General features: G+C 33.6%; 1 protein-coding gene across 5 annotated transcripts in view; it reads right to left on the bottom strand.

Annotated features, from left to right (window-relative positions):
• ChAT (Choline acetyltransferase) overlaps positions 1 to 9,883 on the bottom strand; it is a 210,215-nt gene extending 200,332 nt beyond the window's left edge. For 2 of the 5 annotated variants that reach the window (XM_068366880.1, XM_068366882.1), the window contains exon 1: positions 9,356 to 9,882. The gene's annotated coding sequence lies outside the window, so the exon portion shown is untranslated. Of the gene's footprint in view, positions 1 to 9,355 lie in introns of all 5 variants that reach the window. The other 3 variants (XM_068366877.1, XM_068366879.1, XM_068366881.1) reach the window with 3 other exon arrangements.
• Between the last annotated feature and the right edge of the window lie 4,430 nt (positions 9,884 to 14,313).

Raw genomic sequence — 14,313 nt, 5'->3', positions numbered from 1 at the left:
TACTGTCTGGCCTGTCAAAAGACCCTATAACTATAGCTGTAGTATCTCAACGGGTAGCTGGTGCCCTGGCCAACCTACATTTGAGATGATGTGGTGACGGTTTTTCATGTTCATTTGCCAGATCAGAATTTTTAACATTTGTTTGTTATTAGATGAAGAAGTTTTCTTTTTTGTAAAGTGAATGGTGACAAAGATTTGTATAAATGATAGTGATAAAATTGTAAAGTGTGATGAATTTTCAAAGTATTTAAAGTTGAATTTTGATAAATGAAGACATATAAAACCATTATCTTTTTTCATGAAGCTGCTCTATGAGAAAGACCAGATTAAAAGCGGTATGCAGAGGGTAATCTTCTGTTCCCTAGTTTGCAGTTTGGCTCTAGCAAAGGCCTTGAATCATGTCATGACCATCTTACAATTCCCGTGATTGTTGTCAGGAAGTTTGTATGATTGGCCTAGATTTTGCTGTCTTTGATCTTGTTTTTCATAAGGCCCTTGTTTTCAAACTGAAACAGATTGGAGTAGGTGGGTCTTATCTTAGCATCATTATTGATGTTTAAGTAACAGATTGCAAAAATTTGTTATTGATAAGCAACATAGCGACCATAATAATGTAATATCTGATAATCTTTAGGGTAGTGTTCTCGGCCCTTTAATTTTCATAATATATATGCAAGATATGTGGTTTGGCTCTGAAAACATGCTTGTACCATATGTAGATGATGCTATTCTCTTTGCATCCATTCGATCTCTCGAATGAAGACCTGTGGCTGCCGAATCCCCAAATAGAGATCTACTGTAGCTAGAATTAGTGCAGTGTGTAAGTTATGATGGATGAAGTTAAACCCTAACAAAATTCTTAAGTATGATTGTAGGTAGGTCAAGCATAGTGTCTGTTCAACATTGAAATCTTTTCATTGACAGTGTCTTTTTAGTGGTGATACTGAAGAGAAATGTAATGGCTGATGGTAGTGTTGGTAAGAAATAGTTAGGAGTAATTGTCTCTCAGTAAAAACTTCCCAGGAAGATTCAGTAATAAATGACAACTTGGACAATGGAAGAATGTACGAGGATATTCCTTGTAAGTAATTGGGAGTACCAAAGTGGCTGATGATTGTGAAGGTAAGTCAGAAAGCAATATATATATATATATATATATATATATATATATATATATATATATATATATATATATACATATATACATATATATATATATATATATATATATATATATATATATATATATATATATATATATATATATATATATATATTTATATACACTCACACATATCATCTCCTCCTACGCCTATTGAGGCAAAGAGCATCGGATAGATTTCGCCAGTCGACTCTTTCTTGAGAGAAGTATTGATTTAAAAAATCAATACTTCCCCATTCATCAACTCTACCTTAACACTTTGGTTCTCAGCCACGTAGGCTTGGATCTTCCCACTCTTCTTATGCCCTGTGGAGCCCAGTTGAAAGTTTGGTGAACTAATCTCTCTTAGGGAGTACGACTAGCATGACCAAACCATCTCCATCTACCACTCACCATGATCTCATCCACATATGTCACTCGAGTAATTTCTCTTATAGTGTCATTTCTAATCCTGTCCTGTCATTTCACTCCCAAAATTCTTCAGAGGGCTTTGTTCTCAAATCTACATAATCTGTTGGATATTGTTTCATCGTCATACCACGACTCATGTCCATACTGTAACACCGACCTCCCTAAACTGATATATAGCCTGTTTTTATATGTAATTTCAGGCGATTTGATTTCAAAATTTTGCTTAACTTAGCCATTGTCAGATTTGCTTTTATTAATCTTTCATTAAATTCCAATTTTAAAGATCCTCTATCAGAGATCATAGTTCTAAATAGTTAAATGATTCCACCTCATTAATCCTTTCTCCTTGCAATGATATTTCATCTTCCATTGCATATATATATATATATATATATATATATATATATATATATATATATATATATATATGTGTGTGTGTGTGTGTGTATATATATATATTATTATATGTGTGTGTGTGCGTGTGTGTTTGTGTGTGTAATGGGTAGATGATTTAATGGTTTCGAATAATTAATGCCAGTTCCTAGGTTTTGAGAAACCAAATGCTATAAATTTAGATGTTGATTACAAATAAGGTTGTCTCAGTCACAAGTTTTTAAACTTATTGAAGTTCTTTTGTACTATACTAATGTGCCCTTCAGATCCCAGTGGGTGACTGGCTCTGCTTTACCCAGCTTTAGAGTAAATGATAACTTTATTACTGCTTGAAAGGACATCATATACCGCACTGGTTTACGCGAGTAGGTACTTGTTTGGGAACTAATGCTTTGTCTAAAAAATGTAATCATGTTCTAGGATGTGTTACTTAGAATTTTTATCAAATTGTAAGATAAAAAAACCCGAATCTTATTTGCATGTATTAATGTTTTTATGCAATTGTTTTTAGATTAATTTTTTAGGTTACTCTCTCTCTCTCTCTCTCTCTCTCTCTCTCTCTCTCTCTCTCTCTCTCTCTCTCTCTCTCTCTGTCTCGTGCGTGTATATTCAGTTAGTCATCATTTTTATTTCAAGAAAGTGGCTTCCAAAGGAGAGGCTGTATGCTGTACGACCGCGTCTGTCTCAGTTTTTTTTTTTTATTCACTTTTTTAGTAGTTTCAAATTCAGGTTGAGGAATTCAAAATTCCCCTTAAACCTTATGAATTTTTAAAAATTTAGACTGATCACATACATGATTTTGGATTTCTTTGTGCTCGATGATGTATATTTTTCTTGGTGGGAGGGATGGGCTTCTAAAGTATGAAAAGCTAGAAAAATTATTGTCCGAATTAGGGCATTTCTAGTGAAATTCAACTATTAATAGTATAAACTAGATAGATATGGGTTGTAGTCGAATAATAAATATTTTTGGATGTAGGTGAGAATGTTTGGTTAATATTTGAAAATTTACTTGCAAATATGAAAGTATGTAGCCTTTCCTCTTTTGCATCTGTTCTTTTTCTCATAAATACTTCTTTTCAGAGTTAGATTATAATTTTGAACTGAGTGAAGAGGTTTTTTATAATTTTTACTAACATTTACCCTTTCTTCATTTTGCAGGGCCTCTTGATTCAGCTTCCTAATATGGAAATATACCTCATTAAATCGAACTGTTTTGCCCAGAACCCTTTTACTTCGAGAATTGTTGCCTAAGGTAAGTTTATTCTTTAAATACTTATAGAATTTAATAATTTTAGGCCTAATTTTATTTTTAGCTTAGATTGGGAACTAAGTTATTCAAGCAGAAAATTCTACAGGAAAAAAAAAATAAACTAAAATCTTTTTAACAAAAGGTATGTAATGGAGTTTGTAATAGGTTAAATAAGAATTTAATTATAGATGCCATATAACGGAAAATAATAATGATAATAATGAGTATTATCATTATGATTTTCTTTGACAGTCATGACATTGATACATTATGTAACAAGCCAGGGAGATTATTAATCGACTACAGAAGTTTCCCCAGGATATAGTCCCCATGTAAATAAATTGCGAAATAATATAGATTAAAAGCTTTTGATTAAAGATATATTAGACTTAAAATTTTTCGTCTTTCATTGTCGTAAAGTCAAAATACAAGACTTGGTAAATAACGCTAATGAGAATTTGGAAGATTCAATTGCTGGCTTTTTTTTTTGGGGGGGGGGGATAGAGTATTTTATGTCTTTCTTTTTTATACCAACTTGAATCTTCAATTTTTCCTGATTATTCGTATAATCTTCGATATTTGAGTAATCATATCCTTTTTTGGGGGGGGAGGGGGGGTTGGTTTAATCCCTTTTATACGTAGCCCTTTTGTTTTTACTTTTTTTGAGAATAAACCAAATACATTATCTTCCTTTGCAAATGAAAATGGGCTATTTATTGAATACGTTTGTGCTGGTTTTCTCTCCAACTATAAACCAGTATGTTGTTTAGTCCATATTTTGAAATACTCTGATGAGTTGGTTACGAAGCATTTCAGTTTTGCTTTAATTACTTTTCACAATGTTTGCTGGAAAGGAGAATGCTTGGCTGTATGAAAGGAAATTTTTTAAGCACAGAGAATACTAGAACCGTAGTAAGAAATAATTGAGAAGTATGGAGAGAAGTCATATCTATTTCTTTCCATGGGATACATAAATATACTTAAATATCTCAATAGTTTATTATTTTTGAATGCTCAGGAAAAGAAAAAATGACTATTCGAACTATAAAATAGTACCAGGACTTAAATCTTAAGAAGGTGTTACTCAAAATACAGCTTTGAATGACAATGGTCGCTGTGTATTAAAAGCCCCTTCAGTCTAAGATAAAAGCACACAAAATTGAATGGGTGAAAAATTAGCAGTGTTTACTTATTTTTTTTCTTCATATATTCAAAAGGAGAAAGTTTTAATGGGAAATTTTAAATTCAATAAAATCGTTGCTGATTATATATATATAATATATATATATATATATATATATATATATATATATATATATATATATATATATATATATATTTATATGTATCTATATATATATGTATATGTATCTATATACATATATATATATATATATATATATATATATATATATATATACACACACACATATAATATTGATAAGGTTCCACAATGATATAAGACGTGTATGAAAACTAAGTGTATATTTGTAGATATTACAAAGAACTTTTAGAGCTTTCGTCCATCATTTGTGGACTTGGTCACTAAAAGTACGACAGTGTACTTGTTTGCACTCTATATATATATATATATATATATATATATATATATATATATATATATATATATATATATATATATATATAATCCACTAGTCCACTGCAGGATAAAGGCCTCAGACACCTCCTTCCACTTGCGTTTTTTTATGGTCTTTGTATGCTAGTCCACACCAGCAAACTTTCTTATTTCGTCAATCCCAATCTTCTCTTCCTTCCCTAGCTTCTTTTGCAATCTCTAGGGACCCATTCTATTGTTCTTAATGCCCATCTTTTATCTGTCATTCTCATTATATGTCCTGCCCATGTCCATTTCTTTTTCTTACATGTTGTCGCTCTGCACTTTTATTAAACAATATTTTAGTTTTGCTCATGTTCATTTTCAGTCCTACATTTCTGCCTTTTCGGTATATGTATATATATATATATATATATATATATATATGTGTGTGTGTGTGTGTGTGTGTGTGTGTATACATATATATATATATATATATATATATATATATATATATATATATATATATATATATATATATTTGTGTGTGTAAGTAAGAGAGAAAGAGGTACATGAAATTGAAAACAAAGTAAGAAAGGCAAGAGATAATTAATTCCATGCCTCAAATATTAGTAAAGACTGCATACTAAAGAACATTGCTTTTCTGTAGTCTGGGAAGTATATTCCTAATTTTAGATATTGATGCATTAGCATAACCAGTTGCCAAGGAGACCATGAGTGAATATTCACAAATCAGGGCAGGAAATATGGAAACTAAAAGGTTGATTCATTTCTAATACGTGAATAGAAATGGTCTGAAGACCTTGCAAATAAAAATGTTGTATTGAGAGGTTTCTTTGGATAAATAAAAATTCCAAAGCTCTCGTGGGCAATTGAATTTGCCAGTGTCGTTTGGTATTCTCTTGTTTCCATACTGCCTTTTAATGTATTTTTTAAAATGCCAATGGGGATTTTTAATCATATTAGTTCTATTCCTTTAAGGTTTGCTGTATGTATATGTACAGTTACATGAACAGTATTTGCAAGTGTAAAATGAGTATATTTTCATGTGAATAAGAAAAAAAGTGCAGTTTACCCAAATTGTTAATACAGCACACAGTGTTTATACGCAATATATATGTAGATACGAAAACGATGATGCAGGGCCGATTATCGCAGCTGAAATCGAAAAGATATCGATCATTATTTGGTAATGTTACGGGGTTAATCAATTCCCATTAAGCAAGCGGAGACACAAGCGATGTGAATAGAGCGGATCCCATTGATCATTTACAATTCTGTATCAACGGAATAACGAAATTTAAACAACATGATCAATGGACTGTAAGGTTGATCAACTATGATTGAAGAATAAATTTATGAGACGCGTTAGCTTCCTTGAGTGCATGAAATACCCTACTCCCCAGTTGGGATGCACTTACTGTACTGTACAGTCGTTTCATTGTTAAGTTTCGTAATTTTTCTGCATGAGGATGATATAAATGAAGTGCATATTTATTGAAAAATCTCAGCATTGACCTTGCAAGAACTATGCGTTAGTTTTGTTTTAATCCTGACTGGAAGAGTATCGTACTTCCTGTATCAAAGCAGGCTCTCTTTATCAAAACGAAGAGGATAGAAATTGGTTATATTTTTTGCAACTTGCGATTCCGACTCCCATGTAAAAGTAAATTTTGCACTTTACAGAGTTTCTTTTAACGAGTTATTACTCAAACCCTCTTGGAATAATCAGTAGAAACAGAAATGACGAAACATATCTTAGTGCTGTTAGTCCCTGTAAGGAAGAGTCACAGTCTTAAGTATCTGAACATTTATCTTTATGCATAATTATTAGTTTTGCTAGTCTAATCCATGTAAACGGAAGCCCAATTCTTGGGATTTCCCCATGTTTGCTGAAAAGGGGACATCCTGATAGGAATTTCGAGAGGTAAGATTTTACGTACAGTATTTCGTCACCTTTCATGCTATACCCTTCTCGTGTTTCTTTTACCTCCAACCAATATTGTCTCTGTCAAGCCTGGACTAGGTAGGGTCGTAAGAAGAGTCATCTTACCCACTGTAGCATTCTAGATGAAAACTGCAAAAGCATTTGGTCCAGATAAAAGATTGATATTAGAGCTTATCGGTCGTCAATGGGTTGTTTCATGTCCCGGTTTCGGGCTGAACTTACAACAAATTGGAAAATATGTGTAAATGTAAAATAGATAAATGTGTAAGATCAACTTGTCTCTGCTGGGCCATTTTAATCTGAATGAAGAAAAAGTAATGCTCATTCAGTGATTTAGGCCCAAATCACAAAAAGTATAACGATACTGTTTTTTGTTAAAGCGATTATGGTATGTATGTATCATTACAATTATTGGAACAAGAATAATCCATAGTTTTTACAACGAAATCGATTCGAATAAGCGACATCAGAGATAAGCAGTTATTTGGTTGGTTGGTTACTATTCATTGCAACTTACTCTGCTTGTTAAAAGGGAACGGCAAAGACAAAGAGGACTCTATTTTCAAATTCATTATTTTTCTTATTTTTTTTTTTTTTTTTTTTGGTTACATGCATTCGATCTTTTAACGATAAATCATAAAACTCAAGATAGTACACATTTTTGTAGCATCTTAGCATTTAGTATTCCAGGAAGGAAGATTTGCATATTCATTATTTTATGCCGTTGTTGCCTCTTTCTTCATCAATTTCAGTCTGAATTCATTTTATTCTGTAACGTTAATTTAAGATATTTTTTTATATAGTTTCCATTTTGAAAGGTCAGAGGTCATCGCTCAAAGTTTACCCCTTCAGGATAAATGGCATTCATTGCCCACTGATCCGTTGCTGAGGAAAAGTAGTGCATTGTTTCCAAAAATTCTCTCTCTCTCTCTCTCTCTCTCTCTCTCTCTCTCTCTCTCTCTCTCTCTCTCTCTCTCTCTCTCTCTCTCTCTCTCTCTCTCTAAATTAAAAAACTTAAAATAAAACATAATTTAGTTTTCATCATATTTTGTGATAAATATATCATTATGAGCTCTCTGCTTGTCATTTATTTCATTTTGCTGTTTCACAATTTTTTATTCATTTCTAGTTTACATTCATTTTATCATCTAACTAGAGTTTACCTAAGAAGTATTTACATAATTTTTTTTTTTTTTTAAAGCAGAGGTTATCCATCAATAATTACCCTTCTGGATAAAACGCATTCACTGCCCATTGCTCCTTTGCTGAGGAAAAGTGGTGCATTGTCAAATAAGCTCTCTCTCTCTCTCTCTCTCTCTCTCTCTCTCTCTCTCTCTCTCTCTCTCTCTCTCTCTCTCTCTCTCTCTCTCTCTCTGCATTTTAGTTATTAGGGTCCCTTTCATTATATGAAAAAACATCGTTAAAAAGTATTTCGTAACCAAGTTTGCTTTTGTGAAGTTCTAATCTTTTATGAAATTCTTTGTTCAAAAGTTTCATTTTCTAGAGAAAATCAAATAAAAGTAAATCCATTAAAAGATAAGATGTTTGAGTAATAAAAATTGAAGATGAAGTTAATACGTGTGTGATGTCAGATTTAAGAAAACTTTTGGTTCGCGCAATTTATTCATTACTTATATGAATGATAGGCGTTTTGTGAGAAGCTTGAAGGGTTTATGTGAGAAATGTTGAAAGTTACTTCTATCTCAGCCCCTTGTCTCCTACGTTAGTAAAATCTTTGTAACTTTCTCATCAGTTCATAACAATTCCCTCACGGCAGAAATTGCCTTTCTCTTAATGTTGTATAAATTTTGTTTTTCATTTAACAGCATTATATTGTCTTGCAAACAATGTTAAGTGATGTTGACTAGGTTGAACCTAAAGACGACTGCATTGCGAGTTATTGATTTCTGAACTCCCAGCTAGTAATGTAAAAGCGCTGTGACCTTCAATCCACGAAGGTCAGGTCAGAGTAAAGAAACAATATCTTTATTGCAGCCGAATTTCTTATTGTATCCTTTGGTAAAGTTTAGCTGATATATTCTCTATAGTTTGATTAACTGAATAATTACCTATCAGAGAAAAATGAATTATGATTGAGATAAGCTGATGTAGAGGCTGAAGCTGCTCTGAAATATTAAGTGGTTGTGCTTAGCGCGGCGACGGTTGGCCCGGCATTGCGCATGCTCTAAGCCAGGGTTTTACCAAATACACTTCGTATCGATTGTGTCCGCTATGCAAATATTACCAGCTCCCAAACCGTGACCTTTGACATTTTCCTTCCCTTTGTTAATTACTTTTGTATGCACGTAGACCCCTTCCCCTGAGGAGAGGCTTCACCTCGAGAATTTTGAATGTCCTACCACCCAAGGGCCCCTTCGCTGCTCCCGATGGAGGTGAGTTTAACGCGTTGACGTCCTGCCGGAGAAGGCTACCAGTGTATGCACACAATTTCTCTCTACTTTATCTGTGTGTGTATTGCGTTTTTTGAGGTCTTTGTAATTAGTAAAACAGATGTCTCTGTGTAATATGTAGATTTCCCACTTCTTTGTATATTGAATAATTTAACCTGCCCCTGTTTTACCATTAAATTCTACTGTGTTGCTGGTAACTTACCTGGTTTTAGAAGTGGTCGGAAGTTGTATCGTCTGCAGAGAAATCTCACAGGTAATAGAGGGACACTTCGAGGCTCCTGCGAGCGGCACAGTCAAACAACAGGGGAGGGAAACACACACTTGACTGAAGATTTTTTAAATGGTTTCCTTCGCAGCCTGGCAAAGGGCGCGAAGGACAAACTGGGACTGTGGTTTTGTGACTTTAAGGGGAGAGTCAGGGGCCCGTACACACCCGTCAGAAGAGCAGGTGAAAGGCGTAGGCTGGGAGAGCCACCACCACCGCAGGAGACAACGAGGAGGGCCAGGCCGGCACACCGTTCCCTTCTAGCACCTCCCCTTCACCCGTCTCCCTCCGATACTGTTGCCGATTCCTTACCCGGTTCCCACTTTATCTCGCTATGCTCCTCCGACAAAGGGGAGTTTATTGGATGCACTTTAGAAGCGGTCGTTGATTTCTTCAACGAAGCAGTGCACGGAAAGGGAAAATTCTCTTTTACCTTATAATTCTTATATAATATTTTGAGTTTCCTGATCAGGTGGGCTCTGGAAGCGTAGCATTCCAGCCGCAACCTTTTGGAATAGCTAGAATGGCTCGTGCGTGGAGGTTGGCTGCAAGAGCGATGACGTCACAGTCTGGACGCCACTGATTGGCCAGATAGGGTGCCAGCAGCCGTGTCTGCCGCGAACGTTTGTGAGCAAGAGCGGCATGTATTGATAGTAGCTGGAGGCAGTGCCAAGCCAGAGTTGTACGCTTGGCACTGCTATGTTAAGCACCTCCCATTGCCAATACCTTTTACCAAAATAGTTGAAATAGCTGTCACATGTCGCTCTAATAGGGCCCATGGAATTGATAGGATTTCAACAGCATCTATTCCTGGGCGACGGATGTGACTTAATTCCTGAATTATAAGGAATAATTTCAATTCTAACATAAAAGATATCTTGAATGGACATTAGCTTTAGAGAAAAACAACAGCCTTTAATTAGTTTTATGTTTCCTTTTCAGGGTGAGAAATTGTAATGAAAGGGATGGGGTATGGAGAAGAGGCAATAGCTATATTCTCATTGTCTTTCCTTTCTGCAACTGCCTTTGTAAAACAGACCTTTTAGCGATGGTTCGGTGATTCATGGCGAGTTGAAGACCTGGTATCCTGTTGGATCAAATGTCTTAGTATGCAAATGATCATTTCCACCAATTTCACTTATTTATAGCACTATAAAACTATAAACGACTGCAAAACTGCGGCGCTACGTAGGGGAAAAGACTTTTAAACAACAAATGTAGAAGTTATAAAAATTGTGTGACATGCATGTTAACGATCTTTGTTATAGTAATTGTTGACATGGTCGAGTAGCAGCATTAATCATTGAAAACCATTAAGGAAGATTAATTGTAAAGAAACTTGCCATGCACAATAAATATAACAGCGAGTTCTTTCGTGAATTTAGACATTTGGTAAGAAACTGCTGCATCTAATAGCCTCTCTGGAGATAGGGAATCTTAGATTCCTCTATAACAAATGATTAGCAGATGATTTTGCACCAAATGATTATATCTACACCTGCTTATATTAACAAACGAAAGTAACCATTCACAGACCGGTAGGCCGGTTGCGAACAAAAGTGACCCAAGAGTTGAACCATTCATTCATGTACTCTGCTTGTCTGATTGGACTTATTTATACTACTATATAGATTTTTTTATATATGTATGTGTGAGTACACGCGCATGCATGCATGCATATATATATATATATATATATATATATATATATATATATATATATATATATATATATATATGTGTGTGTGTGTGTGTGTGTATGTATGTATATATATATATATATTATATATGTATGTATATATATATCTATATCTATACCTATATATATATATATATATATATATATATATATATATATATATATATATATATATATATATACATATATATATTATAGATAGATAGATAGATAGATAGATAGATAGCTAGATAGATAAATATTTTATACACGCTTCCTATTGAAAGGCGTAGTCTGCCATAAGAATTCATTTGTCGAATGTTGATGCCCTTGGAGTAGAATAGACTTAAGGATGTGGTCCCAAAGCTTCTCTCCATGAGCTCGTGTGCATTTTTCTCGCGAACCATTTTAGTTTCACTCGCCTATACACATACGTGTGCGCGCACACTCACACACATTTATATACTATATATATATATATATATATATATATATATATATATATATATATATATGTATATATATGTAATATATATATATATATATATACATATATATATATATATATATATATATATATATATATATATATATATATATATATATATATATATATATATTGTGTGTGTGTTCATATATATTGATAGGTAAATGGTGTGACATCTTCATACATACATAATGTCATTTGATCATTACTTTTCATTGATGTAGGATATAATGACTTTGGGTTTTCCTACTATCTCCTTAATGTTCAGTGATTATTTAAAAAACTGATAAGGCAGTTAAGCTACATATGGGAAAATTTGAAAAAGTTATTTCTTCATTTTATGTCTTGTAAATTAGTTTGTTGATTGATGAATGGATGTAGATATTTTTTTGATATTTTGTTGTTGAAAATAGATTGAATGGAATGATCATAGGAACTACCCAAGGCAAAAATAACTGTTTCATTGTGACATTTCGTTTTTGTTTTTTTTTCAGGGAGGGGGGTTGAGTGTGTGGTTATATAACATTCTTCACTCCTGTTTTATCAATGTTTGTATATTTGTATCTGAAAAAAATATGGATGAAAGACTTGAAATCTGTGTAATTTAAGATCAAATGATGACCTTTATCAGATTATTTTCAAGGTATTATTATTATTACTAGCTAAGCTACAACCCTAGTTGGAAAAACAGGATGCTGTAAGCTTGAGGGCTCCAAAAAGGGAAAATAGCCCAATGAGGAAAGGGAATCAGGAAATCAATAAACTACAAGAGAAATAATGAACAATTTAAATGAAACACTTTAAGAATCGTAACAACATTAAAATAGATCTTTTATTTATAAACTCTTAAAAGAGACTCATGTCAGCCTGTTCAACATAAAATCATTGGCTGCAAGTTTGAACTTTTGAAGTTCCACCGATTCAACGACCCGATTAGGAAGATCATTCTACAACTTGGTCATAGCTTTTAATAAAACTTCTTGAATGATGTGTAGCATTGAGCCTCATGGTGGAGAAGGCCTGACTATTAAGAAATAACTGCATACCTAATATTACGAAAAGGGTGGTACTGTCCGGGAAGATCTGAATGCAAAGGGTGGTCATAATTATGAAAAATCTAATGCAACATGCATAACAAAACAACTGAGCGACTGTGTCGGAGATTAGTATAAAGATCAGGAATAAGAAATTTGATAGGCCGTAATATGCACTAATTTTACCTAGATCTCTATTTATGGATTAAGCAACCCCAGATCTACATCCAGGAGATGGAATTGATGCAGAGATAGTAGCATCATCTGCATATGCAACGAGGCCAAACTACATGTCATGTATATATAGTATTGAAAGTATCTTGATGCTCTGAATTGATACCGCATATTTGGTTTGGATTTAATCAGCAACTTTGAATGATGATATCTTTCATTAAGGAACCTCGGTAAAACCAGATGATTTTAGCGATTTGAACGGTTTAGATATACATTTATAGGCAGTTGCAAATGAAATCCGTATAATGAGATAACACATGTAGAGTTTCTTTCACCATAATCCTATCTGGCTTTGTCTGTCACTGCGTTATCCGAGATCATCTTCAAAGAAAACTATTTTGAGTAATCCAACAATAATTCAGAGTAAATATGTCGACATCCCAAGTGCACCAGAATGAACAAGGATTGACCCTTGGAAATAATCTCGTTTTAATTCACAATGACAATTGTCCCAGAAAATAATGTGATGTTTTCCAAGAATAGATCTGTCATTATTAAATAGATTGGTGCTTACAAACAACTTGGTATATTTAATCTATTTTTTTATCATGATACCTTCAATCTAATTTCTGGGACCGGCAAGATAGGAATATTGATTCTATGTACTCTGTAATCAGATTGTGGATTGATCATCTTAATCTGGCGGCTAAACCGGTGAAACTTACTTATGGCTGATCTATTTTAACGATGCTACTAATCTTAAAATATTTAATATATATTTTTTATTCTTCATCATCATCATCCCCTCTTACGCCTATTGACGCAAAGGGCCTCGATTAGATTTCGCCAGTCGTCTCTGTCTTGAGCTTTTAATTCAAAACTTATCCATTCATTATATTCTACTTCACGCTTTATAGTCCTAAACCATGTAGGCCGGGTCTTCCCATTCTTCTAGTGCCTTGTGGAACCCAGTTAAACGTTTGGTGACTAATCTCTCTTGGGGAGTGCGAAAAGCATGCCCAAACCATCTCCATGTACCCCTCATCATGATCTCATCCAGATATGGTACTCGAGTACTCCCTTTTATAGAACTTGTCTCTCTTTTATAGAACTTGTTATTTTTAGTTTATTCAGTATTTTTGTATTTTCGTCCGTACTTGGCTGGTTTTCCTATTGGAACCATGTGGCTTGTGGGCTATGGCTATTGCTTTTCCAACTAGGATTGTAGCTTGGTTTGTAATAATTATAGCATATAATATTGAGGTTTGCGACTACCCTGAAATAGTGTCACTAGTATATGCGAACTGAAAAAGTTCTCATTTACGTTTGTATATCTTTGAAAACTATTTTCATCATAAAAGGTGTCAATTGAGAATGCCATAAAACAGAAAATTTACAACAGAATTGGATTTGCATAAAAACTTTGCTCATAAAAGACAATTATTTCTTCGTACCACCAAATTATCTTGAATTCATTACCAAAATGAGTTTACTGGTGTTATTTGTCTTGCTTTAAGGAGCA

The sequence above is a fragment of the Palaemon carinicauda genome, chromosome 44, assembly GCF_036898095.1.
Source record: "Palaemon carinicauda isolate YSFRI2023 chromosome 44, ASM3689809v2, whole genome shotgun sequence".
Taxonomy (NCBI): Eukaryota; Metazoa; Arthropoda; class Malacostraca; order Decapoda; family Palaemonidae; genus Palaemon; species Palaemon carinicauda.
Note: the sequence above shows the minus strand (reverse complement) of the source record. Positions and strands in the feature narration are given on the sequence as shown.